This window comes from Rhinolophus sinicus, chromosome 2, assembly GCF_057876585.1.
Source record: "Rhinolophus sinicus isolate RSI-liver-muscle chromosome 2, RSI-T2T, whole genome shotgun sequence".
NCBI classification, from domain to species: domain Eukaryota; kingdom Metazoa; phylum Chordata; class Mammalia; order Chiroptera; family Rhinolophidae; genus Rhinolophus; species Rhinolophus sinicus.
The window spans coordinates 38,655,916-38,669,893 of record NC_142502.1 but is presented as its reverse complement, the minus strand read 5'-3'; the positions used below and the strand labels follow the sequence as shown (position 1 = coordinate 38,669,893).

The 13,978-nt window shown below is 34.3% G+C and overlaps 1 protein-coding gene across 2 annotated transcripts in view; it reads right to left on the bottom strand.

Annotated features, from left to right (window-relative positions):
* MAN1A1 (mannosidase alpha class 1A member 1) overlaps positions 1-13,978 on the bottom strand; it is a 155,979-nt gene that overhangs the window by 25,113 nt on the left and 116,888 nt on the right. The window lies entirely within an intron of this gene.

Here is a 13,978-nt window from a genome sequence, read left to right as displayed (position 1 = left end):
AGTCCCACCTAAAGCACTTGTACATTTGAATTAATTTTGGCCTGAGCTTACATGGAATGTTACAGACATTCACATTCTATACAAAATTTGTCTTGGCTATTGGATAATGTCAAAGATTATTTGGTAATATGCTGATGCCACACCCTCCCCAAGCCTCCATTTACTGGACTTTGCAGACTGAGTATTTATAAGGCATTCACTCATTCCCTGATATATTTAATGTATGCTCAAAAATGTCAACAAAATTATGTAACTCAAGTTTGAAAGGGGTCAAAGGCAGGAGCTTCAAAAATTATTGCCTCATGGCTCATCTTGGAGAAATGCTTTTTAAAAAAGAGTTAGTCCTTAACACACACACATACTCACACACACACACATGCACAGAAATACACAAAAAGGGGCTCTTGCAACATGGTCATACTCTTGGGTACAGTTTATTTCTGGAAAGCCACTTAAAATGTCAAGACATATATGATCATTCAAATGAAAAATAAAGTCAATGATTCTCCTGACCAATAAATCCCCTTGCAGGAAGCTGAAAACTCTCATTTTGGTTTTAGTGCAGATGCACATTTATCATATGCCTACTATTTTCCAGGGACTACTCATGATCCTGGGTTACAAGATGGTTTTGATGAATAAATCATTCTTTTCACAAAGACCTTGTAGCGTAAAGGGAGAGAAAGAACTAAGCATAAATAATTCCAATTGAACACGGGTAAATGTCAAGATAGAGGTGTGAAGAGTTCTCTGAGCACCAACAGCCAGGACATGCAATCCAACATGGTGGAGATCACAGAAGGCTTCTTCAAGGAGGAGAGACCTGAGTTGAAGGACAAATAAGAAGTAGTGAGGATAGACTGGCGAGAGAGAGAATCCGAACCTGGAGAAACACGTGGCAGAAGGGCTAGCCGGGAACTGGAGGGAGCTCCTGGTACTGGCGAGTGGAGGGCAGGAAGGGAAGGTGGCAGGAGACAAGCCTGTACATAAAGTTCAGTTGAGGCCAAAGAGACTTGGGACATCTCACTTTCCTCTCTTTTCAAGTTGGCTCCATTTAAGTACTGCTTTTGGTGTTCCCTACATTTCCTAACCGCCTCTGTTTTCTGCCTTATATCATTCACAGCTCCGGGTAAACCCCTTCAGTTCCGTCACTGCCTCTGCTTCAGGGCTGCTGAGAAAAGCGGAAGAAATGGAAAACAATGAGGACACTGGTACCTCACCTCTAAGCTGACCTCACTCTTATTCCTGATTTATTTCTAGAGTAAAATCCAGATGTTGTTTCAAAACATTGATTTACAGTAAACAAAATAAAAGTAAGCAAAAATAGAAGAAATATATGAAAATCATATATTCATTCATTTTAGGAAACACCTGATAGTTATTAAGTTCTGAGAATGTGAGTCAGTTTTTATTTTCATGTTTGGCTTAGATAAAAGGAATATCCATTCATCCAAATAGGAAGAACAGCTACTTTCAAATTTTATTAAGATATGGCAAATATACCTAGTAACTGCTCATTCATTGCTGCCATGATATATTATTTTTTATATTTCTACCATTCCATCACTGACCGAAGTCAATATTAAGCAAAATTACAAATTTCTGTGTTTTAGAGAAACTATTAAACACAAAACTGCAACATATGGCAATGTCAGGGTAAGAGGGAATGATGACTTCATCCTGAAGAGGGAAGAGGACACTTGCTGAGGGACCCAGCTCCATTCCCACATTTTCAGGGACTGTTTCTTTTCAGCTCAGGGTATTAGAAGGTATGGTGGCACAGTCAAATGGGAAACATAAGCAGTGTATAGGTACTAAACTAAAATTCAAATTACTTTTGTATCTAGGCATTTATTCCCTGCTATTAACGTGGTTAATCAAGAGGAAACCAGAGATATACTGAAAAGTTTTTTATAACGTTTAAGAAAATTAAGATTTAAAAGGGATATATATATATATATATATATATATATATATATATATAATTATATATATTATATTATATATAATATATATTATATTATGTATATTATATATTCTTTCTCCTTCTTTGCAAACATTCGTATCAAAAGCAAAACAGCCTTCTTTTCTATCACCGTTCAATTACATAGAGAGCAAGAACATTAAAAGCACTGGCAAAGGATGTGTCATGTGAACAGAAAGAAAGCTGGGTTTAGAGTACATGGTATATTTTTGTGAAAGGATAGCTTTGGTTACCATTTTTTCAACCTACAGAATTAATGTATTTCAATAAAATTATCAATAAAAGATCAATGGTTGCATTGGTTAGGAAAGGGTTTCAAGAAATCAGAGAGGGCATCATTATAACTAGATATTAAATAAGGTCACTTGCCTTTTCTTAGGTAAAGGTTTAAAGTCTTGAAGTTTGGCTTAGGGGAGAAATGGGACACAGACCACAGGCCATCAGAGCTAAATTATGTGTGTGTCAGGGAAATGGCTACTTGCACAGCCCCCGGGCACAGAGTCAGAACCAAGTTCTGGTCACTCCTAGAATGAGTTCCAGGATCTTTTTTTTTTTTTTTGTCTCTAAGTTCTATGAGTCTACTGAGGAATCTATATATTTGTGTGTCTCTAAAATCTACAATGATATATGGTCAGTGGGCATTTGACACCAAAATGGTGTGGTTGTGATAAAGGGAAATGAGTATGAGAGTTTTGTTCCATTGGTCTGGGGGTTAGGGTACCCTACGCATCTCATAATGCTAAAGGTTAAGCTTTCTAGACCTCTGGCTTAAAATGAACCTCATCTGAGGGAGTAAGGCATTTAAAATGTATTTCACTTCAGTTCCGTTACCACAGTATTTTAAAGGCAGTTATGGTGTTCTTTATCTATGTTATAAACACTAGTAATATTTTAGAAACATATTTTAAAGTTAAAATAATTTTCAGTTTGTGCTCAGAACCTATTAGTTCCATAAGGCGGCCATGAAAAGAGAATATTTAAATATTCCCAATTTTGTTATAATGGCTGCATTTTAAGCCAAAACCATGAGTCAGCATATGGAAATGTATATACAAAAAGGCAATTAATGTGATTTGGGGACCTGTCAAGTGTTTGGTTCAAGGAATCCTGGAACAGAACTTCAAACTTTTGTATTACTCTCATTTCTTTCTGTTTCCTCCAATCTCCAGTTCTTCCATTTTAAATTGGAATATCACTTAATATCCTGTTGACCCATGAACAACATGGGTTTGAAGTTCACGGGCTCACTTACATGCAGATTGTTTTCAATAAATACTATAGTTTTCTCTTCCTTATGATTTTCTTAATATTTTCTTTTCTTCTAGCTTACTTTATTGTAAGAATACAGCATGTAATACATATACAAATATGTGTTAGTCGATTACTTATGTTATCAGTAAGGCTTCCAGTCAACAGTAGGCTATTAGTATTTAAGGTTCTGGGGAGTCAAAAGTTATACACGGATATTCAACTGTGTGGGGGGTTAGTGCCCCTAATCCCATGTTGTTCAAGGTTCAAAGGTACACGTTTCAATTTTTTACTTAATTTAAATTTTCAGTAGTTTACAGGTTAGACTATATTTGTATTTCTTTGAAAATAAAACGTTAAAACAAAAATTAACTGACTTTGGCAATTGCAATTAGAAACATGTCTTTAAAAAATTGAGTCACTATGATTCTTTTGAAAATGTAGAATACTATTTTGTTGCTCTAGAGACACTAGTTTGAATGTAGTTTATTTTCAGTGGCAATATGCTTCCTCACGCTACTATACTCAAAAGCAAGAGGGTATAATTACTTACTGATCTCATATAAAGCAACGGGCATTATATGTTTTTCCTTCTCTCTCCTGGGAATGGTTAATAGCACCAGGAGAAAGGAACTGCAGTACTAATGACACTATTCTACTCACGTCTGAATCCCTTTGGAGAGCTGCTAATTCTTTTCCTAGAGCTTGTAATGAATCATGTAGCTGGATGGTTGTTCTAGATTGATGGTATATCCCTTCAAAATAATTATAAATTGAGGTACCTAAAGTTATATGTAATAGTGATTGTCCAGATAGAATTTGGATCATTAACAAATACATTTGACTACTTAGTATAATCAAATGCAATAAAGAATTTACAGAATTAGAAATAATCGTAAAAAAAATCCACCAGATGAGTATATAAACAAAGCATTAGTTATAAAATATCAATTAGTTATGACTCTCAATTTACTTTTCATTGCTGCTTGCTAGTCCATGTAAAATGGGAAACAGATCAATAAAATTTTTTCTTGAGGATTCATGCCTGGATAATTTCTGATTAGCTTATCAGTAAACAAATTCCCATCAAGTTCATAGTGCAGAATATAGGTTACTACTTGGGGGCAGTGGAGTTAACATGTTTTAGAAGAAAAAAATTCCCCATATTCTGTATATTATGGTAAAGCTTTACTTATGTATGCAAATGGAGAGGCACACGGGGATATTTAATTCAAAGAGCAGATAATCCAATATTATTCCTTTTGGATTTTAGCACAAATTGAAAAAGACTAATTAGAAAGTTCATGAATGATTATTTCATTTAACTGTATTCCCAAAGCTAATTGATTTTGAGATTAAGAATTTCATCTTCACTTACTACAAATGCCTCCTTCCTGAAAAGGTTCACACAGTGCCATTCTTTCAGGTTTGCGTCTAAAAGCTAACTAAGAGTTGGACCAAATTTCCAGGGACTGGCATTCTAAAACTAGTCAAGATTCTACTGTATCTCAACCATAGAAAATTCACCTGGGGGTCTACTTTCCCAAGGGTTATCGGCAGGGAATAAATGGCTAATAAAGGGCAGCCATTTGACTAAATTAATTCATAACATACAACTTTACTGCTTTTGAACAGCAGCATGTGTGTTAAATCTCCAAAGAATTTCCACATTTAATTTTTCAACCAATGGTCAAAATAATGTTTTAAAAGTAGCCACATCTTGCTTCATATTATAGGTAGTTATTTTACACAGAATTTGAAATAGAATATTTATTATTTTAGTTTATTCTCACCCTCAATACTGCTGTCTTTGTTTTTGACTATCGAGGATTGGAGGAGAGGCTGGGGATTATAAAGACTGAGACAGTGAGAAGCCCTCTCTAATTCCGCAAGTAACCTGCTCCTGAGGTCCAAGGATGCCAAAATTCTGTTTCTTAGTTGTTCTTTGGGTAAGATCTCCTTGCCTACCACTATCAACAGACTGCAAGGAAGCTAAATAGTTTCTCCCCAATTACTAAGCAACTTGGGTTATCCTATCTTTAGGCTTGGAGAAAGGCTCACAGTACTGATGAGGAAGCATTTCAGTACACTTAGGGTGTGTGGATATACACACACGTTTACTTTATTGTACTTCAAAAACTAAAGGAATCATATTCTACATGTTGTTTTAAATAAAGATTTAAATATACATTTTCATGGTTATTTCCCTTGTGAATCAATGTATATCATCATTGCTGTTGAGTGCAAAGTATCTGATTGGATAAATTCTAATTTATTGAAATATACATAGCCTTACTGATGAACACTGCAACTAATTTATTGTCCTTTTTTTTTTTTTTTCTGCTATAAACAATTTAGCGGTATGTCTAGTTCTTTTTTTTTTTTGAAACTAACATATTCACACAAAAAATGTCCACATAGATTCCAGCTGGTAGATGTCAGTTTAATTGTCTAAACTGATAATGAGGATAGATTTGGGAATGTGTATTGAAGGCATAAACGTCCACTGTGTAGAGAGTTATTTCTCTTTACAGGGCGGGCCTGTTGTATCCCACCACATTTGGTAGCCTCTAGAACTCTTGGGTTATCTCAAATCCATCTGCTGTAAATCATTGCATCAAGTCCTTTAAAACTGAGGAGGGGAGAGCTATAGACAAGCATTTTTATCCAGACACTTTTCTAAAAAACCTCAGGATGGAATAGAAGCAAAGTATACTCCATCTTCAGAAATGGTAATTCACTAATATTAGTTCGATAGACATCCCCTTCCTTTGGTTTTAGGATTTATATACAATTGTTCCATTGTAAGAGTTTAACAAATATCATAATTCCAAGACATTACTTGATATCCAAGACTATAGTGAAATCTGGCTGTTTATTCATCTCTTTGTCTGCCTTTCATTCTATGGGTCAGTAAATAAACTATGGATCAAGCTAAATTAATTAGTACTACAGAACACAGGCTTTTGATTATCTAAATTCTGTTATACAATCTCTCCATAACCAGAATGTCCATGCTTGCTCTCCTATACTAGACTCTAAGATCCTCAGGGACAGTGAATCTGTTTTATGTACCTGTGTAATCCCTAAGTCCAGGGCAGTGCCAAAACAGAGAGGTGTTCAATACATGTTTCATTCAATAAAATTAAAAAAATACATAATGAAAGGATTGTTACTGGTTTCCACCCCTAACTTATGTCTAAATAATATAATCCTATATTAGTGTCACCATGTAGCCCTGTTATAGCCAATTTAAGAAAAACATCCTTTCTAGGCTGATCATGTCGGTTACTATCACAAACTTGAAGTGGTCTGAAGTTGTGATTACTAAGAGTTGAGATATAGTGAAATGGGGAAAATAAGGGCAGGATGGTAAGTTTTTATGAAGGCTAAGTTTTATTCAATTTAAATGATTGTGTTTTGTTGTGAATCTATGTCCTTCCTATTTTGGGGCTGTTTAGCCTATTTTTTTCTTTTAAGATGAAATAATGATAGTGGGTAGTTTTTCTTTTTTGGTGTCCTTTCTTGATGAGATAAAAACATTGGAAACTGAGGCCAGCCTCTCAGTAATTGGGGAAATATTACTTGGGCCATGAAAGCTAAAAGTCTGGCACTGTTGATCTTAAGATGCTGCAGCTATGGAGCAATTGCTATTGGAAAGAACATCTCACTATCAGTTATGCCATAACTAATGTTAGTTTTTGGCAGAAATTCTAAGGTATATAAAAAAAAGATAATATTAAATGAATTTTTTGAACACGTTAAAAAGTGAGCATTTTGCAGGTTATCTTGCCAAACTCAGCAAGCAAGATTGAGGCAGTCAGTTGACTATAATTTATTGAGTGCTTACTATGTGTCAGGTACTATGCAATGCCGCCATCAAACACTATAGGAAACCTGTTAAGGTTTTTTTTAATGGTCAAGATAGCCTGATCTAAAATTTTAGAGCTTTGGGGTATCAATTGAAACTCAATTAAATTTTTGTTCAGGCACTTAAGTAGAGGTAAAACAGTTTTTGGAGAACCATTTCTGTTCTTCCTATGGGCTTTCCTCAAAGGTCTTTAGGGAAGAAATCAAGTGGGTCTAATTAACTTTTAATAAAAGAAAGTGAACTTTGACTGGTATATGAAGCACATTGATATTCTATTATGAAGTTCAGCTGATCGTCACTGTAGGTCTTTTCCAGATATTAAAATACTTGGGAGTAATTGGAAAAGATCCATTCCCTGCTGCTTAATAAATTAGTTATCATTATACTTCAGAGTGGGCAATAAATTGCTTTTAAGGCAAGATCATTAAAATGAATGCTAAATTAAGACACTTGTAGTGGGAAAATGTAGCTAAATGCTGAAAATGCTATTCAAATTCTCAAATGATGAATTAACAGCAAGAAAGTTCAAGAAAATAGTGATATCTAGGTAATCAGGGCCAATCATTGGTGTGTTCTTTTAAGCTGCATTGGGTAAAATCAGGTATTTGTCTTAATATCTAATGGAATTCTAACCAACTAAAAAAAACACTTTGTAATTTAAAATGGTAGCTTTACTTAGTGTTGAATTTTTACTTAAGAAGTATCACACAAACAAAAATTGTCTGCATAGCTTATGGTAAGAACAAACAGATTCAGGATTACTTGGAACAGATGCTGGAAAATAAAGTTATATCAAGTCACTTACTTCATTCTTATTTTCCTGCCTTCTGCCTACAGATTATGGTTTAAAGGCTGTGGAAAACTGTGTTATAAAACAGTGTGGCAACTAAAGTTTTAAAGACATAAAGATAAGAAGAATCATGACAAAAGAATAAAGAGGACGATGCAAAATAAAGAGTAAAGAGGAAGAATAAATTGTTGAGGAAAACTCAACAAAGACAGGTATCCTCAACAGAACATGAACTACGACAATAAATCCAGTCTATTTTGTTTTGCCCCATCAGTGTCATCCTTATATAAAGCATAGTCAATGCAAAGGATAATCTGTGTATAATTAGTTGTATGCTGCCTTGTGACATCTTCTGTTCTTTACTTGCTACATGCTTAAACACATCTCCCTAACTGGAGAATAACACCTAAATAAAGAAATACATTTCTGTTTCTTTTACCACCATCACCCCCTCAAATAGATGTTTGCATAGTACCGTGTTTCCCTGAAAAATCAGACCTAGCCGGACAATCAGCTCGAATGCGTCTTTCGGAGCAAAAATTAATATAAGACCTGGTCATATTTTACTATAATATAAGAACGGGTCTTACCTAAAATAATATAATATGAGACCAGGTCTTATGTTAACTTTTGCTCCAAAAGATGCATTCGAGCTGATTGTCCAGTTAGGTCTGATTTTCGGGGAGACAGGGTAGGTGCCATAATTTGATGATTGTTGGATTTATATATGGCAGAAACAAATCCATTTCTGACATTACTGTAATCCATATTTTTTTTCTAAAAAATTCAGGAAGTACTCTAAGTAAGGTTTATTACTAATAGTTAAAATATTTTACATGTATTGATGTTCACCTTTTAAGCTATATATTTTCAGTAATTATTGATTATATATTTCCAGTAATTATTGATTCTTTACATTATAGGAAAAAAAGGTAACTAAACTCCTAAATACTTTTAGAAAATAATAATCAAAATGGGTAGTTTACCAGGCTTCAATTTTCGGTAGCCTTCTAAGTTTGATACTAACTTTAAAAATTGTTTCAAAGTACAGTTCACCCTTGAACAACATAGGTTTGAATGGTGTCAGTCCACTTACGCATGGATTTCTTTTCAATAAATACCGTAAATGTATTTTCTCTTCCTTATGATTTTATTAATAACATTTTCTTTTTTTCTTGCTTACTTTTTTTGTAAGACTACAGCATGTAATACATATAATATACAAAATATGTGTTAATTGACTATTCATGTTATCAATAAGGCTTTTGGTCAAAAGTAGGCTGTTAGTTAAGTTTTTGGCGAGTGAAAAGTTTTATGTGGATTGTTGACTGTGGGAGTGTCGGCACCCCTAACTTCCATGTTGTTTAAGGGTCAATTGTACTACGTAAATAGATGGTGGAATTTGGATAGTAAAATTACCTAGTTCCTAGAAGAAATATTCAAAATATATGAGTGTTGACAGATATAACTGTAGCTTTTAAAAATCTTATTTAATGTGTGTGAGCTCTGTAAAAAGAAAATGTCAGTACGGTATCTTGAGACCACATAATCATTCACATTTTACCTTTAAGGAAATAGATAAATGAGTGCTCACACAAAAAAATTATAGCATTTGGTAAATCTATTTGTTAGAAAACATGATAAAATGCTAAAATGAAAACATCAAAATGGTATTTTGAAATTAGAAATAATAATCACTGTCATTTTACCCTTAAGGAAAAGGAAGAGAGAGGGAGAGAGGAAAAAAACCTTCCTTCTTTACTTTCTGCTAATGGGGTCTGGACTTGACACTGCAGTAAAGGTACAATGAAAAGTGCTGGTTCAGAAAATTTTTTTCTTTTTGTTCAGAAAATTTTATATGTTACTTAGGCTCCAAACACCGCTGTTCTTAACGTGCCGAGGAAAGGGTTTGGTGACGTCATGCAAAGAATCTCTGAGAGACAGAGGAATCTGTAATTGAAGGGGAGAGGCTGACCATAGGACAAATTACATCAGACTCAGTAAAGACCAGACTTTCCAAATAGATCTGGTCTGAAAAGAAGTGCTGCAAAATAAAGCAATGCACTGGTAGGAGGATTCCAGGGTTTGATGGACTGGGGCTACTCTAGGTACAGAATCAGTCTTAGAGCTTTGCTGAGTGTCTTCTTTTTCCTTGAATGTCAATTTAAGAACAATAACAATATTTAGGGGCTACTTTCTGCCTTTCAAAATAAAAATGTTCTCTTGGTTCCCATGGGCAAAATGTATGCTCTTAGAATTTAAGATTAACTACTTCAGTTAATAGTAGAATGCCGATGTAAAAAATGCCCTGCTTATCTTGTAATGTTAAGCACTAAGAAGAGAATAAAACAGGATGATGTGACAGAGTCTGATGAGGAGCTTCTTTAGAAGGGCTTGTCAGGAAGACTGTATGGAAGGGGAGGTCTTCAAGCTGAGACCAGCAAGATAAAATAAGAACCTATCTATGAAGCCCTACCTAGGAGTGGCTCCTGCAAGTGCCCAAAATATGAAAACAGAAGGCTGGCAGTGTGGCTGAAGTTCAGTCAGTGAGGGGACTCTTGTGACAGGAACACTGGAGAGCTGATAAAAGGGCAGCTCACACAGGGGCCGCAGGCCAGAGCAATCATTTGGCTTTCTTCTAAGTGCAATGGGAAGTCACTCAAGGTTTTTAAAGAGGAGGTGATAAAATCTGACTTGAACATTTAAAAGATCACTCCGGACACTATGGGAAGAATTGACTATATGAAAGGAAGACTGGAAGTAAGTGAGCCAACAGGTATCCAGGCAAGAGACAGGTGGTGGCCTGGACTGGTACCAAGAGTAGGGATGGACTGATGTCAAAGGATTCAGGCTACCTCTGGAGGTAAGACTTGTCAGGAAGAACTGGATTTGTGGATGAGGGAAGACAGGAATTAAGGATGATTTCTGGTGTTTTGGCTTTTGCAGCTGGGTGGGTACTGATACCATTTAAGAAGATGAGACTGAGGTAGGAGGGAGGATGATAAAGAAAAGCATGAGCTCTGTCTTTAGATTTTTCTCCAATAACCATAATTAACAATTGCAAGGAAAAAAAATCGATCATTTTAACTTTCTTTTTTTAGTTTCTTATAAAGATCAAGTCTCTCATTTTGAGGAACTTTTTTTGCAATGGCTTTTCTAAAATTATTTTAAAATTATGAAAATAACGTGCCTAAGGCAAAAATATTGAAAACATACAAAAGATTATGTAATGGAAAGGAATCTGCCCATATTCCAGATCCTATTATTATTTCTCAGAGTAAACATGATCAATAATTTATTGAAATCTCTTCCAAGATTTCTTAGTGCATGCTCACAGTCAACATCTGAAAAAATACAAATGGAAGATTACTATATATACACAAAGGTTGGACAATTAAGTTTGTGAACTTTGTTGCAATGATGTTGCCAACTTTTTTTGGTATCAGAGGGATTATTCATTATGAATTTGTACCAACTGGACAAACGGTTAACCAAGTTTACTATTTGGAAACAGTGAAAAGGCTGAGTGAAAAAGACGATCTGAACTTTTTGCCAACAATCATGGCTCTCAACAATTCAGCTCACACAGCACTGTCTGTGAGGGAGTTTTTAGCCAGTAAACAAATAACTGTAATGGAACACTCTCCTTACTCACCTGATATGGCCCCCAATGACTTCTATCTTTACCCGAAGATAAAGGAAATATGGAAAGGAAGACATTTTGATGACATTCAGGACATCAAGGATAATATGACACCAGCTCTGATGGCCATTCCAGAAAAAGAGTTCCAAAATTGCTTTGACAGGTAGACTAGGTGCTGGCGTCGGTGTCTAGCTTCCCAAGGGTAGTACTTCGAAGGTGACCGTAGTGGTATTCAGCAATGAATATCACTAGGATATTTTCTAGGATGAGTTCACGAACTTAATTGTCAGAACTCATATTGCTATATACTATGCTTTATGGAAATGTATCTTGGTGTTCTACCTCATTACAGATGCCTAGTATTCCAGTGCGTGGGTATACAGTGACTTATTCAATCTTTTTTTTTGTCTCAAGTTTTGCTATTATAAACAATGTTGCACATTCTTGAGTAGATCTCCAGGATAAAATCCTACAAATGGAATTTCCAGGTCATATAGTATGTGTTTAAAATTTAATAAACACCACCCAAATACCTTCTAAAGAATATACCCCAATACATAGTCCTTCTAAGTGTGCATGAGAATCAATGTTGTAACTGCTAATTCTGGGCATTTGTCAAAATTTGTAAACTTGGTGAATCTGCTCGGTAAGAAAATAACATCTTAAAGCTATTTTAATTTGCTTTTCTTCATATATGAGCTTCTCGTGTTCAATGCTAATGCACATCTTTTTCTGAGAAGTACATGTTTATGAACTTGTTTTATCAATGTATTAGTGTTGCTGCTTCTCCCACATCTTTTTTTTATAAATTTAAAAATATTACACAAATAATACATACTCATTATTATGAGGGAAACAATGTAAAGATGAACTGAGGAAAGCTAATACTGCATCTCTAGCCCCTTGCAATTTCTCCCACCTGCCAATCCTAGTTAACCAATGTTATCCACCCACATGCATACAAACATATAAGTATATAAATATATACATATAAATATATACATATAAATATATATATAATCTTGAGCATTTGTTCTTTTGAATAAAATGGGATTGCATTAAATACATTAGTTTGCAAGGTACCTGTCTCAATTAGTAACTCATCACAGACACCTTTCTAGGATAATCGTTCTTAACAGTTGTATAATAATATTCAATAAAACGGATAATCACATTTTATTAAACCACTTCTGTATTGATAAACAGGTAGATTTGCTCTAATTTTTAAATACAACAATCATGCTACATTCACCATGCAATTCATACATCTTTCTAATATTTTTAGAAAGAACTTTCTATATATTGAGCAAACTTGCCTTTTATCTATCATGTGCTTTGCATTTTCCCCCCAATCTGCTGCTTTTCTTTTGATTTTAGCATTTATTTTGATATACTAATTTTTATTTGGTAAAAATTTCCAATTTTTCCCCCTATAGATGTTCTGGGTTCGTTGCCCTATTTAGAAAGTCACCCTTCACCCAAAATTATGTTTTAAAAATCCTGAAAATCTGGGCAATAACTTGTTCCTTTTAAGTCAGATTCAACAGTGAAAATCATAATATTATTATATATAAATAAATATAAAACATATTTTTTAAACTACGAGTTATTTTGGTTTCCCATGCCATTTAATACCTTTTTGTAAACTGTATTAGGCTTATCTATTCAATAGCTTCGCTAATTATAGCTACTGAATGTTTAAGTATTATAAAGTTAATTTCTCTTAGTATTTCTTTCTTTTTTTGATCTTATTTCAAAATTTTGCTGATTTATTTCTTATAGAGATTTAGTAGTTTCATCAATATTTCCCCATTAAGAGACCCAGGGAAAAAAAAGGTGCATTTAAGCAACAATAGAGAACATTTTATCCAGAGAATTTAGATAACAGAGAAGCTATGGTAAACCAGAAGATGGGCTAGATAATCTTTGAACTTATTTATGCATTTAGAGATTTTTCAGGTGTGACCTCGGGCAAGTCCCTTAAGCTCTCTAAGGCAGCAATCTCTTGATCTTTAAAACAAAGTAAAACCTACTCAACCCACCTTGTAGGATTTTAGCAGGATCAAATGGGATAATACACATGAAAGTGCTTTGAAACTATAAAAAGTTTAGTTCATAAAAGTATTTTTATCTTTTGCATTAAGCAACTGACATTTAGCTAACCAAAAGAAATCTGTTTTCAGGTTTTTCCTTCAATTTTAGACATGTCTACTCAAAAATAAATTCACCAAATGTTCAATTGGAGATAGAAATTATAACACATGTAATATGGAAACAAAGTAAGGCATTCCCAAGATTTGAAAATGTAACAAATTGCTAGTTAGTCAAGTTTCTTACAGCAGTTTAATTACTGTACAACTACCAAATATGCAGCACTTTAAGAAGCTCTTTCATATCTTTCAAGTCTTCTAGAAAAGGTAAATTAAAACACATTTCCAGTGG